General features: G+C 41.6%; 1 protein-coding gene across 11 annotated transcripts in view; it reads left to right on the forward strand.

Moving 5' to 3' along the window:
* The first annotated feature begins 5,110 nt into the window (after window positions 1-5,110).
* Window positions 5,111-18,682, forward strand: part of LOC138197417 (muscleblind-like protein 1) — a 62,406-nt gene continuing 48,834 nt past the window's right edge. For 4 of the 11 annotated variants that reach the window (XM_069148239.1, XM_069148244.1, XM_069148247.1 and 1 more), the window contains exon 1: window positions 5,112-5,321. The gene's annotated coding sequence lies outside the window, so the exon portion shown is untranslated. Of the gene's footprint in view, window positions 5,322-10,611; window positions 10,700-18,682 lie in introns of those variants that run through there. The other 7 variants (XM_069148248.1, XM_069148250.1, XM_069148249.1 and 4 more) reach the window with 5 other exon arrangements.

Below are 18,682 nucleotides of genomic sequence, written 5' to 3' on the forward strand. Positions count from 1 at the left end.
ATTTAAATATCTACAGACCTCAAATCTGTGATATTATTATTATTGTGTCAAATTGTTTTTGTCCTCTTTGAACTTCACATCTAAGGCTTTCTTGTATGTTTTGTCTGTGTGGAAGCAACTGATGATATACTGTTTGTTGATCTGATCTGTAAATGGTTTTCTGACTCTTTGCAAACTCTTGAGAGTTGCTGCTTTTTGCTTCAGTAACTTCCCATGACATTCCAGAGTCTGTTCCTGACATTTCATTGGTGTTGTGTCGTGGAGGTTATTTATTCTCATTCATCATCGTCATTTAATTTCAGGGTAATGACAACATTTTGGCATTTTCTTTTAGTTCCTAGCAGGAAATAGAAAAGTACCTCAGGGATTTAGCAAAATTGTACATTTAGTACATCTTTTTCCACTGCCAATGAGAAAAAAGTGAAGTATTTTTGTTCGGAGGAAAGCGTGGTATTTTATTGAGTTTTGGAATTATTAATATTACTCTACAACTGCTATATAACATGGCCTTGAGTATATTGTGAGGGTGATACTTAAGGCACCGTTGATTGTCTGCATTTGAAGGAATATCAAAAAGAATTCAGGACTGATGATTGCCCATTCTGTTTGGTGTGAGTCTCTCTCTGCAGGTTGATTATGAAAGAGGCAGACATCGAGCTCCTCACCCATCCCCGCTCTGTCTCTCCAATAGAGATGAGGGGAGATGTGTTTACAAATAAATAGGTAAATATTATTTTGCTGTCATATACACCATTTGAAAAACCCGTTCAAAACTGCCATCAGCAACCGAAACTCAACCCTTTAATACTTTAGTGCAGTTGTTTACTGATTACACACTGGATCCCACTATTAAACTGAGGTTTGAAATGCGGTGCTGTTTAGATGCAGTGTGACAGATTTGTGATCTGGCTTTGTGGTTACATCAACAAACGAAGCCTTTAGAAATAGTTTCGCCTGAAGTGCTTGGAGATAATAGGTAATAGTTCAAATGATTTCTATTTGCATTTGTGAGCTTGTGAACAGGATAGCAATGATAGATGCTGGACAGAACATTGTGTATCACATATCTCACCGTAGAGCGAGACTTTTACATATAATTGTAATTCTGCTACATTCAAGCCCTTACTAAACGAGTCCACACAATGCTGATTTAGCCTTTCACCGCCAGGTAATCTCTCAGTATTTCAGTGTATAATCAGTTTTACGCAGAGATATTTCATAGATAATGCATATTGTGGGCAGACCATGCAAACTGGAGAGTTCTGCCGGCCAAGTCGGCTAGCTTGCGTGTGCGAACTTGAAAGGAGATAGAAAAAAATCAATTGTGCGACCTGTCTAGACTTTCCAAATGTAATCGGAGCTAATGGACCAAATGCAAATAGGGTACCGAGACATTTCACAGGTGTTGTAAAGTTCAAAACTTTATTCAGTAAGCTACAGCTGAGCTTTCGAAGTAAGGTCGTGTCTACAGTTTTTCTGTAATTAAACTCACTAGCAGAAGGAGGAAGTTCGTCCCTGCATGTTTTAGAAATTATCAAATTGGAAAAAAAAAAAAGAAAAGAAAATTCAAACAACCTTATGGAGAATAAAAATGGCATCCAGTTGTCAGAAAAGATTGCGAACAGCTAAAAAGTAAGCTAAATATTTGCAAATAAATGTTACCAATAAGTTAGATGCCACAGAATCCCACCTAAGAATACTTTGCTGAGAAAAACCCGTATACAGCTCAAGAGGAGTACAACAATGGTAGAACATCAGTAAATGTACGTTTAACCCTTGTGTTGTCCTTGGGTCAAAATGACCCGCAGCTGTGTTCAACCAAATTCTATTTTATTTTCATATTTTTTGGGATCATTGGTGACAAGGAGGCTGTGAGGGTTTCTTTAAAGAATGATGACCAATGATCCCAAAAAATATAGAAATAAAATAGAACTTGGTTGAACACAGCTGCGGGTCATTTTGACCCGAGGACAACACAAGGGTGAAGGACGTTCTGCTGAAAGAACTTTGCCCCTTGTATTACATTGTACAAGACCCAAATTCACTGCATGAATAAACAGGGTTTGGCCACACTCATTTGGAGATTGTTTCCAGTTGTTGCATTCTAATGAGAAGAGACTTGACCCTCTTGGTGCAGCCTCTAACCTATCAGAATTGATGTATGATGTATGTATGTATGTGCGGCAGAACTCACCAACTTGTAAACAACAGAGGCCCTCCTGTGTAAGCTGCAACTTCCATATTGCTACTTCATCTGCCACCGCTGCCATTTTTAGTTTGTCAAAACAAATGCTTGTCATGGCACTCAGCCACTACCTCAGAAAGACACACAATGAATACAGTACAGGTAACTACAAACAAATCGAAACCCTGGTTCAGAAAAGTCTGAGGGCAGTAATAATTACACCAGCAGTTCCACCACCATCATTATGCATAACCCTAATCAATGCTCATTATGCTTAGGGGGGGCTGCAGTGTTGTTAATGAATAGTTCCAATGAGCAGGGAACTCTGTGTGTGTGTGCGTGTGTGCGTGTGCGCGTGCGTGCCCGCGGTTAGTTTTAATGTCTCTAATGAATAGATGTGGCACACTGAGCCTGTGGACTCCTGCTATGACCATTAGTCCAGGAGAGCAGACTAATCACCCTGGCTTTCAAATCTGAGCAGGTTATTCAGTGTCCCTCTATTTCAAGGACCCTTCGTTACACGGAGCACATGAGTGTTCCATGATAATGCCGGCTTCTTCAGATACACAATCCCTCCAGAGGCAAAATCAGAAAGTCATGGAAAAGCCCCCTTTGTTGACAGTAGAGTTTTCTCTTCCTCACTAAACGCCTGCAGGAGCAGCTTAACCATGGTGGCACTTCCTCCGTAGACATAACAAATATATTGTTCACCCAGACAAACATGCCAACCCTGTTCCCAAGAATTTATATTAGAACCAAGTACGTTTTGAAGAGGACATCATTTTGACAATTTATCTGTTTATTCAATTAAAAAAAACCATCGTTAATTGACATATTTGGAAAGTCAAAATGTTGCAATCAAATATTGATTGTGATGTATTAGTTTTATGTTCACTGACATTTGTGTCCAGCCCAAAAATCCAATCTTGCAGTATAATATCCTCTTTCAGTGACTTCACCATTATCCGACTTTTTTTTTATCATTTCACTGTATGTCCTGCTTCTCTTTATGTAATCCATGCAGGGATTGCGCTGCGTGGAAACCTACTTGGTAGAAAACAATTTACAGTAGTGTTAAATAAATTGATTTATTGTGAGACGTGGTTAAACAAGCTCAGGTATCTTGCCACACTCACTATACCACCTGTTGCCTCCTACTATGTCCTTACCTTATTCTGCTTCTTTTTTCTGCCTTTGCAATAGCTCACTGATTAAATCATCCTTACAACAATTTCACCAATCAATGCTCAGTGAATCCCAGTTCCTACCTGTTCCCATGGCTACTGAAAAGACAGAGAATAGTGTGGGGATGTGGTTTTTTTTTTCTGATCTGATCTGACTACTCAGGTTTTTTCCAGAGGCCTGGCGGTATCACTAATCTTGATCTAAACATGTAATATACATGTCTCAGTGACATCGAAGGTCCTTGTGAGGTCAGACTGGATTAGAAGCAGAATGCGGGGCTTTGAGAGACAGAGGGGACGAAAGAACGATGACAGCCAAGAGATAAATTACAGCAAGGCTACATGTGTAAAGATTGAGTGTTGGGGCGTTACCAGTGTGAGGGGGGCGCAGGACTCAGCTGTGAGTTGCTGATTTGCACGGCCTGAAGGACAACCGCGGCCTTCCGCCCACTCTGTCACCATGGGAGACAGTAGAGAGGAGGACCTTAACAGTACTTATACCTCTCTCTCTCTCTCTCTCTCTATCTCCCTCCCTCTGTTTCTGTCTGTCAGCCTTCCCTTTCTTGATAACCCATTCGGCTCATACCATCACTCTGAAGAAGGCCATTAAACAACAGTTTGAATCAACCTGCAGGACGTGATGATTACTTTAACAGTAAGCGTTTGAATAGTGAAATCAAGGTTTGAACAAAACTTATAAGGGACCATATAGCATTTTTGTTAATTCGAATTTTTATGGAAATAATGGCAGATTAAAATTGCTCGCTTTGCTCTTACTGATGCATGTTCTTGAAGTAATGGTAAAGTGAAGTGTCTGTATTGAAATTGTATACAGACACTATATGAAACAATAGAGTGCATCTGAAGTATACAGGCCAATACAGGCAGAGTTAATTTAGGTGTATAAGCGGTGTTTTCCATGGAAACCACTTGATATGCAGTAAATCGTACATTACATTGAACTCAGCCTCGGTGTATTTGTGTCTCACTTTGTCTTAATATGATTAAAAAAAAAAAAACTCCCGAAGACTTCTGACCAACCTGCATTTTAAGCCACAACAGTCTTTCTCTATCTGCATTCATCTATGCAAACGACCCATGCATTTCATTGGTCAGCTGTACTTCCATTGTTTGTAATGTGACTGAAATGTGTGTTATCAAAGGGCTGCAGGCCTCTGTGCACTGTCAATAGGAATGGAGAAAAGGAAAGAGACTGCAAACAGGAACTGTCGCCTGCTTCCAGGAACTATCGCATCAACACACACACTCAGACACACACACACACACACACACACACACGCACGCACACACAGTATCAGTGTCTGTCGGTAGTGTATCCTACTACACACTACCATCTCTTTATCTCAGATGGCAGATGCAACAGTTGGTGATCACAAGAGCCTCATTTCTGAGTCCGCTTGTTGGCTTTCGGGCTTGAAGTAAACGTTAAATAGGATTAGAGGCAACCAGACTGAGTGCAGCTTGTGAAACATTATTTGTTCCCTTCTATTTCACTATTTAAACAGAATACACTGGAAGATAGAGCCTGAATTACAGGAGTGAGGGGGGTGGGGAGGGATGCTGTTGCCATGGCAACCAAAGCCGCGGCAGGCGTCATCATGAGGCTTCTTCTGCATGGTGTGTGTGTGTGTGTGTGTGTGTGTGTGTGTGTGTGTGTGTGTGTGTGTGTGTGTGTACACAGTGTGTGTGCGTTCACCCTCCTCTTTCCAGACAGGAGGCGAGGACATCCCCCTCTAACACTGTGCCAACCGAGCGAGAGGAGGAGAGAGAGCGAGAGGCAGAGAGAGAGACCGAAACCCCATAATGCACTGCACGCTGCAGGGCTGAAGTCGTGCAGAATCATCAGTTCCTGTTCGTGGGGTTGTGTGTGAGCGCTCACACACTCATACACCCAGACCGAGTGCGAGAGAGATACCCAGACAAGCAGGCAGGTAAGAGAGGGTTGCTCTGACCGTGCAGATGGCTACGATGATCTGTTCGTCTGTCTGTTTCTGCCTCCTGACAAGAGGACTGGGGAGAGTGGTTCCATACGGACGCCAGGGAGTCATTAATATTTGACATGTTGTGATTCCGGCAACTTCCTTGCCTGTTGCAATTGGCTGCTGTTGTTTTTTTTCTTTCTTGAAAATATCTGATTATGGGATTTCATATCGAAATATTTGATATGCAAGTGAAATATCTCTCACCAGGTTTGTTTTTAGCATAGTTTTTTTTTTTTTTTGCTTCCATCCTGCAGATAGTATTTATCTGAAGCTGATTTCAATATCCTTGGACGGTGTTACACGTGCTTAGGTACTGCTAGGAAACACATTGTAACTTTTAGGAAATGATAATTGTGTAATTCTGGATTGTTTAACTTTTCAGGTAAACAGTCCAACATATTGATGTTACAGAAAAGTTAAAAATGAATCATTTAATTATGCAGCAAAAGTCTTCATTTATATTTTCAACTGTTTAATTGCAAACCATCCAGTTAATTATGCCATTTCAATTGATGCTTAATGTACCCCGTCAAAAACAATTTGGACCAGTGAAGCATTTTAAGTGACACTTTTATGACAACAATCAATTAATGGCCTTTTGAGGTTTCCAAAGTATGTAGTTACTGGTTCCACCATATTTCAAATACTTTAAAGAAATTATGTCTATTTTTGAGGTATTTGCATGATGTCAGTGCAAGCTGACTGACAGGTAAAAGCCTGGCTCCTCTGTTACGGGTGGTTTTGTGGTTTAACGGCTGCTGAGGCTTGTGGCCATATCTATTGCATCAGAGACGCAGACAGGCTGGAAATTCTGATTGTAGCAGCTTCTGGCAGTGGCTCTTAAACTTTATCACCCGAGGACCTAAATGAGAAATTTCAGGTCACTCTTCAGGGACCTCATGGTGACATCATGGTTCGATGCTGTTATGTGGCAACACAAGAAAAGATAAAATGAAGGCGTGGAGTGAGAAACTAGTGATCTCTAAATTAAACCTTCATTCCAAAACGGCATAATTCCAATGACAGTTTCCAATTTCCCTGAAGAAAATAATGATACAGCTCAAGGTAGTTTTATTTGAATGAATCTTTACCAAAAAAGTCCCAAAGGACCTTTGAATTTGTTGTAAGTGTTAATTTTTCACCTTTGGACAACGTGTATTATGGGGATGTGGCAAGCGCTGAACACTGTAACAGATTATGTAAAGAGCTTTTACGGCCTTGGAAATGAAATTGAAAAAAAAAAAGGCATAATGCACCTCGGACAAAAAAGAAGTCTGTTGAATATTCAGTTTGTCTCCATTTAGCGCCACTTCTGTCTGCTGTTCCTGAGCAGAAACCCACCTAGCAAAATTCAAAATGGAGAGGTTCCTCTTTTTCATTATGGTTGCTTTCATCAAGATCCTCCCTTCACTATCTGTGTTGTCTACTGATAGCATTATCTACCAGACACTTATGTGGCAGTAGTATCTATATCTCTGACTCTGCTCAGTATTAATCCAGTGTTGGTGCCTAAAGCATTAAAGTGTGCACATATGTGAAGCTGTATCGTCTTATATGTGTTCTCGAGTCTAAGAGAGACTAGAGGTGGAAGAAAAAGGGAAAAAAGCTGAAGAATGTTTAACTGTCTTTGGTTAAAAGTTAGCAGTAGGATGGTGGTGCAGTGTCGCCTCACTACTACAATGTTCTGGGTTTGAAACCTCAGCTTGGACCTTTCTGTGTGGAATTTCTATGCTCTCCCTGTGCCTGTGTGCGTTCTCTCCAGGTACTCCAGTTTCCTCCAAAAGTTCAAAGACATGCATGCCTGGTAAATTGGTGATCGTAGTGTCGGCTCATTAGTGGACTGGCGACCTGGTGAAGGTTCCAGCCCCCCGTAACCCAGACCAGAACTCAGCAGATATTCAAAACAGAAAAAAAAAAAAAAAAAAAAGATTTTTGGTGGGTTTCAGTGTTGCCTCAAGCACACCATGAAAGTAAATCCATCATGTCTCTGTGTACCAGTGGTCAGTAAAACTATTTCAGTGGCGAGTTGGAGAATTTAAGAGATTTGTGAACAATGAGCAGCCGTATATATTTTACTACTGGTCTGTTACAGAGGTCTGTGTTGACAGATTCCCTCAGTTTCCACTGAGGCTGCATCTTGGGGTCTCGGAACATGTTGGTATACGAGCACACAGAGCCGTTCAGATTGAGGAGAAAGACACAGACGCTCTGCAAGGTCATGCGTTTATAGTTAGACCCTAGGCATACAATAATAGAGCAGAGACTTGCTACTAATGTTAAAAGCCTGTCAGACTCACACCAGGTTGCCATGTTGGATTTTCCATTTAGTAACATCTGTAAGGTTCTCCGGTAGGTCTGCTTAGCAGCATGGATCAGAGGCGATATACGGATATCCAGATCTCCGTGGCCAATTTTAACTCGTCTTGTCTCGATTATTTTACTTGGGATTTTTCTTCATGCCTGTCTATAATTATCTGGCACATTGGGTGCGCATGTTTAAGAGTCCATGACCTCGATTGGATGAAATGGAGAAAGAGAGAGGATGTACACTAGGGGAGAGTGGCTCACGTTAAAAAGTAGTGCTCCAAAAGTCCTTTTTGTTCTGTCCTCTGTACACAGACATCAGCAGAACAGTGAACAGGAACCTTAGTGTCCATTAAATTATCTGCAATTGCAGCAATTATCTGCAAGTCTAAATCCTTTCACTGTACCATGTTAGTTCATTCACTGTCTCTCCCTGCCAGTGGAAAGTACACTTAGTCAGGTAATTCTGAAGGACTTGTTATTTATACTACTTTTAGCTTCACTTCATCATGCCTCAGGGGAAACAAGTAGGGATGTCCTGAGCTCATCTCATGGATTGGTTTTGAGGCCGGTCAAAGTATTGTTTTAACAGATCGGTATCGGCTGTACTTCAGTAAGTGCTGTTTAATGTTGTGCATTGTGGAATATTTTAAGACCAAAAACCACAGTGGCACAACAGCCACTTGTAATATCCCAGGTCAAACCAAAGATTTGCGACGAGAAAAAACTGTTTGAATGTTGCAGAGATCTGGACCATCTCAGCTCCACTCAAGTCAGCAGACAGTGTTGCTTGAGACTCAGCTTGTCCATTCGCAAGTGGTCAGTTTTCGACTGTAAGACACAATGGTCAAGGGCTCTAGTTTCCTATCCGTGCTGCGCAGGGGCAGTGCAGATCCAGGTGCATTGGCAGTGCACAGACGGAGCCAGACTCGAAAGTACTCTTTTACCAAAGTAATATTTTGGATGCAGTGTTTTTACAAGTAAAAGTGTATGTTAACATTGTAGCATTGCTTCGTTGTCTACTGAAATGTCCATTAGCCACAAACTGTCGCTGACATCTCTCCTCTGAGAGGTAACAATAGGTATTATCTTACTGAGCATAGCGTAGACATATCACAGACAAAGATTTTTCCAAAACAAAAGTGCTGCCTTGTCCTGTGATTTTAGAGTTCATCTGGTTTCTAGAGAATCACGATACACCGTGTAAATGCTTGTAGCCACAGCATCCCGTTCACAGATCAGCACAATACTGAAAGGCAAGTTCAGGACCTTTTTTGGGCACAGGATAATAACTTGCCAGCTCTAAAATCAAAATTCCATATTACCGGCATCTGTAGTGTGTTGTTAAACTCTATGAATGAATTGATAAATATTTATAGAAGCCAGATCTAAACATGAACACTTAGAGCAGCACAGAGATCCATCATTGGTGCTTTTGAGGGCAGGCTGCAGGCTGCTGTTCAATCAAAACCTTTCCCGTACACTCTTGCACACACACACACACACACACACACACACACACACACACACACACACACACACACACACACACACACACACACACACGCACGCACACATACACACAAGCCAATGCAGTGATAAATGTCAAACTCCCTGATATATTGCAGCCACAAGTCAGTGATTTGGCTCTGAGTCACTTGGTAACACCCACCTGACATACACACACACCTCTACGAACACAACACCGCACACTCACATGCTCGCGTACACACACATGTACCTGACGTAGTGTTTGATGGAGTTAGACTCCATGGCAACAGAGCTGTGACTCTTGCTGTCCTGTGAGTGGACTGAAGCTGTGGAGGAGGGAGGAGAAAGCTACCAGCCAGCACTGCTACTCAAGTGCAGTTATTATTATTCCCAATGTCTCTGTCTCTCTTTCTGCTTTTCCTTTTTCTTTCTTTTCACCTCAACTGCTATGCGCATCTTGCATTTGTTGTTTGTTTTTCTTCAAGTGCGTCAAGGCTTTGAGATGAAAAAAAATACACTCCAGGGGAAGTTGAAGAGGCAGCTGAGAGGTCAGCAGGCATGTATTTTTAAAGCCATCGATTGTGCAAAACCTGACACATCATCAGAGGGAATTGCGCTGATTCTTACAGTCGCAGCCAGACAGCACTCCGAATGGTGTCTTGTTTGTTGACATATTATTTTGATCTGACCTCTCTATCATTCCCCACATCTCCCTGTTTCAGTCAGAAAACAAAATGATTTAACTCCTCCTCTTTTTTTTCTCTAAATCTCTCTGTAACTCTTTTGGAAATTGTATTTGTCTTGTAGTTGGTTTTCTAGTTCTCTCCATTTTCGGGGGAGGAGGGGTGGGAGGGGGGGGGGTGGCACGTGGACACACAAACAGCAGTGTATAAGATTTACTGCCTGCAGATATAGATGGTGGATAGATGGTGGAGAGACGGGGAGGGAGATGTTGGAACAGTACAGGTGAACTGCATTTGGTCTCCGGGAGCTTTTTCACGGTCTGATTGTCAGTGTTTGTTAACATACACACACACACACACACACACACACACTCTCACACAGTGTGAAATTGTGGAAACGTGGCTGTTGACAGTGGAAGTTTGTCTGTTCCCCTGCGTTGCCCTACCTCCTTTCCTCTCCTCCCTCTTTTGCATATGATCCAAGCGCGAGCTGTGAAAGGTGAACTCGCAGCCTGCTGTGGATAAATTATGTGTGACATGTTTAGCTGTGCTGCCATATATGGAGACTGGTGTGTCTGAATACAGTAAGGCTCTGCCAAGAGGGAAGGAGCGAGAGAAAGAGGGAGCGAAGGACAGGGAGGGGAGGAAGAAAAGGAGGAGGAGGGGTGGGAGGTGGGAGGTGGGGGGGGGGGGGGGGCAATAAGGCAGGGGAGGGAGAAAGTGAAGGAAAAAGGAAGGAGGGTTCAGTGACAGAGGGAGTGAAAGAGAGGAGTGCCGCGAAGCAAGCATGAGGTTTTCACTTTCCATTCTCCCCTCAGCAGCAGTCAGATGAGTCCTTGCAGAGATCCAGTAAGTCTTTGCTCTTCAGTCTGTGTACGTGTGTGTACTTAGGTTGTGTATTACTCCATGTTTGTTTAGACATAAGACTGACTTGCCCATGCATACTTTTTCATCCTTGTTCTGCCATATCTGTTTTGTTTTTTTTATTCACCATCTGGATGTTGAGGTAGATGTGTTGGATGTGAGTGAGTTGTTTGGAAGTCGGGGTTTGCGTGTGTGTACATATGCAGATTGGCACCATGCTTCACTGCAAATGTGTGGTAGTCTGAGGTGGGACAGTTTTAATGTGGAAAAGAGCTGAGCAGACAAAAGAATGGGTAACGTTAGTGTTTAATGTTCCGCAGAGTAGTTAGCACACACTCCTGCACAAAGACACACACACAATGACACACACTGACACACATTCCCGTTTCTGGCAGACTACACTCTGCCTCTTTCTCTCTTTTTAGACTGCACTGAAATCCCTGTTGTGCGACTACTACTGTTAACACTAAAGCTAAAAATGCACTCACGCTTATGGATGAATGAATAAAAAAGAAAACACAAACACACGGGCTCACTTTTATACATATGAACAGCCTAACACTCCTCCTGTATACTGGCAGGACCACTGATGTTTACACTATAGCTGCCCTCAGGAAATGATTCAATATCCAACATTACCTGTGTCTGTGCTCGTCTGACACAGAAATACAATAACACATATGCACGCACAAAATCATCAAAAATAATTATGTTTTAGAAGTACCCAAAAAGTCGGCAGAATTTGAATAGCAGGGCTTAATATTATAAAGTTTGTTTATCCACAAAGAAAAGTAATTCAGTGAATTATTAAAGCTGTGTTTTCTGGAATGGATCGGGGATATAGGGAATAACATGATGGATTTATTATATGCTCCTTGAAAACCCCCTTTTTTTTTGTAATAGCAGGATTGTTGAATACATCTTTATTTATTTATTTATTTGCATCAAAGGCTTGCTTACAGACATAGAATGGAATGCATAGACATGGATCCATAGACATGGAATGCATTTATTTTGGAGTCTAAACACTTTGCAATGAATCTTCATCACATGATTCTCATCATCATTTTCATATGGCACACAGAAAGCTGTAATGAAATGTGTTTTTATTACCTTGACGACATGATGACAGGTTCACCCAACTGAGTGCTCTGATCCTCAAGTTCTTCATCCAATGACGGTAATGCTTCATCTTCTTCATTTCTCATTTGCGTGGTTTAAAACAACCCACTGACAGAAAAACTAAAAAAAAAATAATAAATATAATATATATAAAACTCTGATTGAGCAGAGTGGCTAACCTTAATGATTAAATGTATCTCTCTGTAGCCACACATATACACAGTGAAATCCCTGCAATGGCTCATTAGTGAAAGACATTGATGGTGCCTCGCTCCAGTGCCAACGCAACCGAAGGAGTCTCAGAAAAATAAAAGTTTCATCGTAATTATTAATTAATGAATGAATTAGTAATCGTAACAAGGATGTCATGACGGATGTCATGTGGGAGGCCCACCTACTACTGTGTGTGGTGGTGGAAGCACAATGGGTATTTTATTTACTCAGTTATTTTTTGCAACAAAAAAAACATAGTTTGAGCTCTCACGTGATGTCATCATTTACCAAACGGAGACTTTAGCATAGACTGCGTCGATCTATATGTTAACTATTTTTTGTGTGTACACCCTTCTCACGCACTAATCTCAACACCTCTCCATCTCTTTCACAGTTTTACTTCCTCACGCATCTCTGCCTTTTTGTCTCTGCATCTTTCAGCTTTATCCTCTGTCAGCGGGCTTTCTTGTGGTCATTCCGTGTTTCTCTTTCGGTGTCTGGCACTCGGTGGGTTGAAAAAACTTCTTTGCAGATCAGATCAAAGCAGGCAGATCTACAAGGTCATTAGAGCATAGTACAGCGAGAGCGCAGAGACACTCGGATACATACTGAATTTCAGACAACACGCACACACACGACTTGGAATACACAACTATGTGAGAGAGAAGAATGAGACTCCAAGAGAAGGAGAGGGATGCATCTTTACATTCATTTGACTGTATTCATTTAAACAAATTTAGCAATTTCTGTTATAAATTTGTCCTTGTCTCTTATCCTCCTCCACCTTCCAGTTTCATCCCCCAACTAATCTGTCCTTTAGAAGTGATGTCATCTCCCTGCTGTCCTCGGCAGTCACAGGGCAGCCTGTCGAATGCAGATGAGCTGCGTGTTTGTGTGGAAGTTTTTTGGTGAATATGCACACCCCTGATTTGCATTATTCAATTATCAAGAAAAAAGAAAATAGGCCGGACACTTTGATCAAGGTGACAGCAGGAGAATGTAAGTGGAGATGACAGTGAGTCCCGATCCTCAGAAATTCGACACAGAGCATGTAAGTGGCAGATAGGCAGTCATTCAGACAAATGGTTCGAGGAGTCCTATGAGGCTATTTGGTGAGTGGCAAAATCACAGTGAGTCAGTCAGTGGTTTATGATTGCTGTTTTCCCTGCAGTCTGCAAAGCTGTCACTGGACTAATGCACACTAGTGGAAGATGTAATCTATAGTAAATACAGTTGGCTCCATGGACGAGCCCTCTGTGATTTCCACAGATTAAGGTGTCAAACTGAATCACTGGTCATGGACAGCTGAAGAGTACAAATTATCCCCCGTTGGGCTGAATGCAGGTCTGATGACAAGTATTGAACTCTGCACCTCTAAGTGTGTTTGGTTTCAGTTTGGAAAATTGACAAATTGACTGTAGATTCTTTGTTTTGGAGAGCATCCACTCCTTTGGTATTTCCTGATTTGATAAAAAATTTCAGACGAAGGAATGTCAAAAATCTACAGCAGGGCAAATCATCATCTATAATCTTCACCTATTGAGCTTCATCATCTTAACTACAAGGGTGCTAATACGTTTTTCAGCCATTCAGTGATTATCTTGCTGCTGCTGAACCATCCCTTGTCAAGGGTTTTCCACAACCCAAGTCTTTTATAAATTGTTCTTATCTTGTTGTACTTATTGTACATTCTGTGTCTGAAACCTCTCTCTCACTCCTCTCCCATCTCATTATTTTCAGAATATCTCCACTCTGTTTTTGTCACACCGTGCCACCTGTATCTGCCTTCTGTCTGCCTGTCTGTCCCTCTGTCTGTCACTGTGTCTGTCTCCATTTTGCTTGTATAATGTCCTTGTTCACCTGTCTGCCTGCATTGTCTTTCCAGGTTGACGTGTGTCTGCGTGCCAAATCATGAGAGACAGTAAAAGTAGAAGAAAAAAAGAAAAGACTGCATATGTGTGTGTGTGAGGGTTTGGCTTTTTTCATGTGTGATAATGGCCCTGTGCTTGAAATGCCACATGCCGAGGTGGTAAATTTACTCAAGGGAGCCTTTCTTTTTTATCTTTTTTTTATCAAAGTGGGCACTTTTTCCACTGGCATCTGTCTCCCTCCCTTCCACCTATTACAGCTGTATCCCTAGAACGTCTCCTTCTATCACTCACTGTCTCTTCCTCACGCTGTCTGTCTTCCTGTCTCTGCGACTCTCCCTCTCTTTCTCACCGTTTTTTCAATCTTTTTCAATCTAACCTCCCACCCACACTCTCACACACATACTCATACACACACCTCCTCCATTGCTATTCCTGAGAGGAGCAGACTGGTCTGGCAGTAAGTTGGTTTATGTCCATGAACTCAACGACACCTTTGCTGCCACTGCATTACACCACACTGGCGTTACCACAGCCAGGTAGCCACACTGCAGTGAAGGGAGGAGGAGGAGGATGCAGTTGTGCAGATGAACAAAATGTATGCAGAATACATGCAATTGCCCCATTTCTACAGAACATACACAGACAAATACGTAACCATGTATCTAAATGTGTATGATCTCACATCCTTAATTATATGGGTGTCTTCTGTAACTACCTCCCCCATGTCTCTACGTGTATGTCAGGCTCTTTAAGCATTGCGCTGATATCACAGTGCAGACGACAGCTTGCACACGTGCCACTTGACTGCCCTCGCCGTCTCCCCTCCCCTCTGTTTGTCTCACAGCTAAAGGAGGGAATCACAGATTTTGTGTGTTTATATATATATATATATATATATATATATATATATATATATATACATATACACATATATATATATATATATATATATATATATGTGTGTGTGAGAGATAAAGGGAGCACACGAGCGATAGTTGATGCGATGCATATGCATACATTCTACTCATATGGCTGCGTCTTGAATACCAATGCAATGGCTGACCTTCCATTCATCTATATGGTTGTGCACCCTATGTGGAAGATGCAGATCTGCTGTCTCACTGTTTGTGATCAATACTAATGTGTGTGTCACAAGATAGGCACTGGAATGACGTATAAAATTACCCTGATGGTACAATCTGTGGAAACATCATCATAATGGATTTTCACTGCAGAATGCAGCACTCAGGCAAAGGGTCGTATCACATTTCAGGTTTGCAGTGGTGGGACCGAGCGTTTGTTTGACAGGGTTCATATGTGAGCCTCATTAATGTCGCTGTCCCATCGGCAATGTGTTCGAGTTAATTTATGTAAGACCAAGATGCCCATCACGCAGTGTTCCTTGAGCAGTTTAACATGGGGGAGGGAAACAAGCAGAGGTTTTTATTTTCACAGAGACACTGATATAGTAGATTTATGATAACCAAATGCAATATCTTTGCCTAAAGTAAAACGGGAAGCTCCTACGCCATCTATTATTTTCTGTCATGTTTTGATGTTTAATTAAAGAATAAACTATTTTCATTTATGAATGAGAATTATGTGAAAATCTTAAATACAACTTACAGAAAGATCTCACCATGCAACACTACACACCGCAACATAGCTCAACAATCCGCTTAAATGTGTCTAAACTTTTACCACTCCAACTCGTCACCTACATTGGTGTTGTGCCTTTTAGTATTTCTGTTAATTGCAGTATTCAATTTAATTTACATATTAGATCAATACATAACCAAAATAATGACTTTTGAGACCACTTGAATGAATCTCTGAATGAACATCTCTATACTTACTGAACTACAAATCAAACCTTTGCACTGCAGTAGGAAAACAGTGTGCTCATTTAGTTTTAATGCTATGGTCATCAATATTTTCTTCCATTATGTTTGTTGACAAAATTACCATTGCTCTGGGCTGTGAAGTATGTTGTGCTGATTTATGAAAATATGGCTCGTGAGAAGTTTGGAGAATATGTTGTGGCGAGCACCATTGTGAAGAATTTTTCTGTCATATTTTCTTTTCTTTGTGCGTGCAATGTCAAACGTCATCAGTATGGAGACCTTGGTTTGACCAGTTGTTTACGGCTTGTTTGCATGCACGCATAAAACCACAAAGCTGAAATTTTAATATTTCTTTCTCTCCTTAAAATTTGCAAAATCAAAAGAAATATTGGATATGATGGTGAAAAAAAATGTGACTTTGGGCAAGGTATCACTTATCACAAATTTTGGCATTATGAGATCCAGTAAGGGGCATTTTATTAAATATTTGGTTGATGGAGTAGCTAAATAAAAGGGGCAAAACATTTCTGAGACTGCTCTCGAATGGACCGCAAAACCACGATGTGCATAAAGCTGGGGCAAACAATAACCTTTGTGAATAAGTCTTCCAAGTTATGCTTGGTGAAACACGTTTTGGTGACCACTGGTGCACACACATTTGTAAATTCACCACCTGGTGCAGTGAGCACACAGCAATTTTTTGTGTCAAACTTGGGGAAATCGTCAGCAAAAACCATTCAAATACCTTTATGTTTTACGAGGGACAGAACATTACCATCCAAGACCGAAAAAGGCATAAATCCCCCAGGGTCAGACTGTCAACACCGAGCTCTAGTGGAAGTTGTGAGGCAGCTGAGGGGAAACATTCGGTTTGCATTACTGTGCTGCGTTCACGGGCAGCAGGAGCAGTCTCTGAACTTTTTGATTGCCCCTCATACTGTATGTCACGTTTGTTTAAAGGAAACTCTCTGGATATACAGTATAATGCTAGTGTTGAACTTAAATTTGGCACTGCACTACCCCTGCTAATTCCCGTAGTCTCATTAGTGGACAGTCCATGAGTCTAGTAGGCAATCCTGTTCACATTGTATATAGCTTTTATTTAATGGTGGAATTCATACGATTTCCACCATACTGCTATGATACGAGGCTGGACCTGACACCATTAACCACTTTGTCCTTGCTTTAAACATGGTTTATCTAATTTCCGTGGCGATGGTGACCTTGCAGCACATTACTGTGTTACTGCAGCATAAGGTGTTGTGTGAACAAGGAATGAGAAGAGGGAGAGGGAGAGGGGGCTGAGACAGTGGGCGAATAAAATGAGGACAGCTACTATTAAAAGATGAGCCACGTTCACAAAGTTGTTTGTGTCACATGATACTCTGAGTGCAACTTAGGAGAAGAAAGACTTGGGGAGGAGAAAAAGCAGAAAACACTGAAAGTGTGTGCATGGAGAGGAATTGAAAAGGAGAACAGGTGGGGGATCAGAGAAAGATAAATGAACAGCTTTGACAAATGTCAAGATGGTTTCACAGCAGAGGGCCAGCAGTGCTTTCAAATGGAACAAAATCCTGTTTTTACCCTCCTGACTTTTCTCTCTGATTCCTCCTCCACCTGCCAGTTCTCACCTCCTCTCACTACCAGACGCCAACCTGTGTCTCTCCAACTTGTACTAATTGCTCCTGTTTCCCCCCCATCAGTCTCCTTCGAGCCTTTATCCTTTTCCTGTCACTACCTCTGGTCTCCTTCACTCTGTTTGTCTATCAGCCTCCCCTCCCCATCCCCACTCTCCCCGATGCTCCTATCAGTATAAAGGGCAGCTTAGGTCGTTTATAGTTGATATCCTGGTCAGCCGGTGATGAGGTGTAATACGAAGCGTCCAGCATCTGCTTTTTGCTGCTGCAGTCAGTGACCTTTGACCTCTCACATTACCGAATTTCACCTCCCTTCCTCTATCTTTCCTTCCTCTATTTTTTTCCCTTGCTTTTTGAAAGGTGAAGCTCTCAAACTAATGACTTCTGACCTGTTCTATAAACTTAATGCATTATTGGATTTCATCTAAATTATAATAATCTCTCCGCTTGCAATCAGCTGCTTTTCCCAACATCCCAAGTGAGAAGCATTAAAGTTTGATTTGGAGCCCTTCAGTGAATTTGAAACACTCAAGGAATGTATGAGCCATCAACTTACCACCTAAACAAACAAGACGCTTTGATTGCTAGGCAGCAGCTCTGAGTGCACCTTAACAGACCAGAGTTTACACTGCGATTCTCTTAAGAAATTTTGTTTTGAAGCAAATTGTTTCCTCTTACTTTGCAGCGAGTTTCTCTTTCTCTTTTTTTTATGTTTCATAGGCCATCCGTAGGAAATCAAACATTGAAAGAACTTGTTTTCTTCTCATCACATTCCTCATTTTCTTCTTCTTTGGAAGTCATTCAAGGTGAATAAATGACTCGGATCTCTGGCCCTTGTTCACTCTTATTTTTATTCTTCATACTTCTCCTTTCTGTCTGCGTACTGCTCTCAGATGCAGGGCTGGTTGTGGCTTCCATTCCACATGGATTACGTCAAATAGTGCACTTTAATATCAAAATATGCAGCTACATCAAGCAAACATAGTGCTGATGTCAAAATAAACTCATGTATGTTTATTCCATCCATCCGTCCATTTTCTTTCGTCTATCCAGAGTCGTGTCATGGTGGCAGCACGTCGAGCAACTTAGCCCAGACTTCCCTCTCCCCAGGAACCTTTTTCAGCTCCTCCTGGGGACGAAGGGAAGGTATATTTATTATTCATACTCACTCTGGAGATGTCAATATTGGCCTGTCGGTTGGCCCTCCGCTTTGGTCCAGACTCTCTAAACAACTACTGAATTGATTCTCCTGACAGACATTTATGGCACCCAGAGGATGAC

The sequence above is a fragment of the Embiotoca jacksoni genome, unplaced genomic scaffold (assembly GCF_022577435.1).
Source record: "Embiotoca jacksoni isolate LCO1_2020_lvr unplaced genomic scaffold, fEmbJac1.0.p SCAF_14, whole genome shotgun sequence".
In the NCBI taxonomy this organism is placed as follows: Eukaryota; Metazoa; Chordata; class Actinopteri; family Embiotocidae; genus Embiotoca; species Embiotoca jacksoni.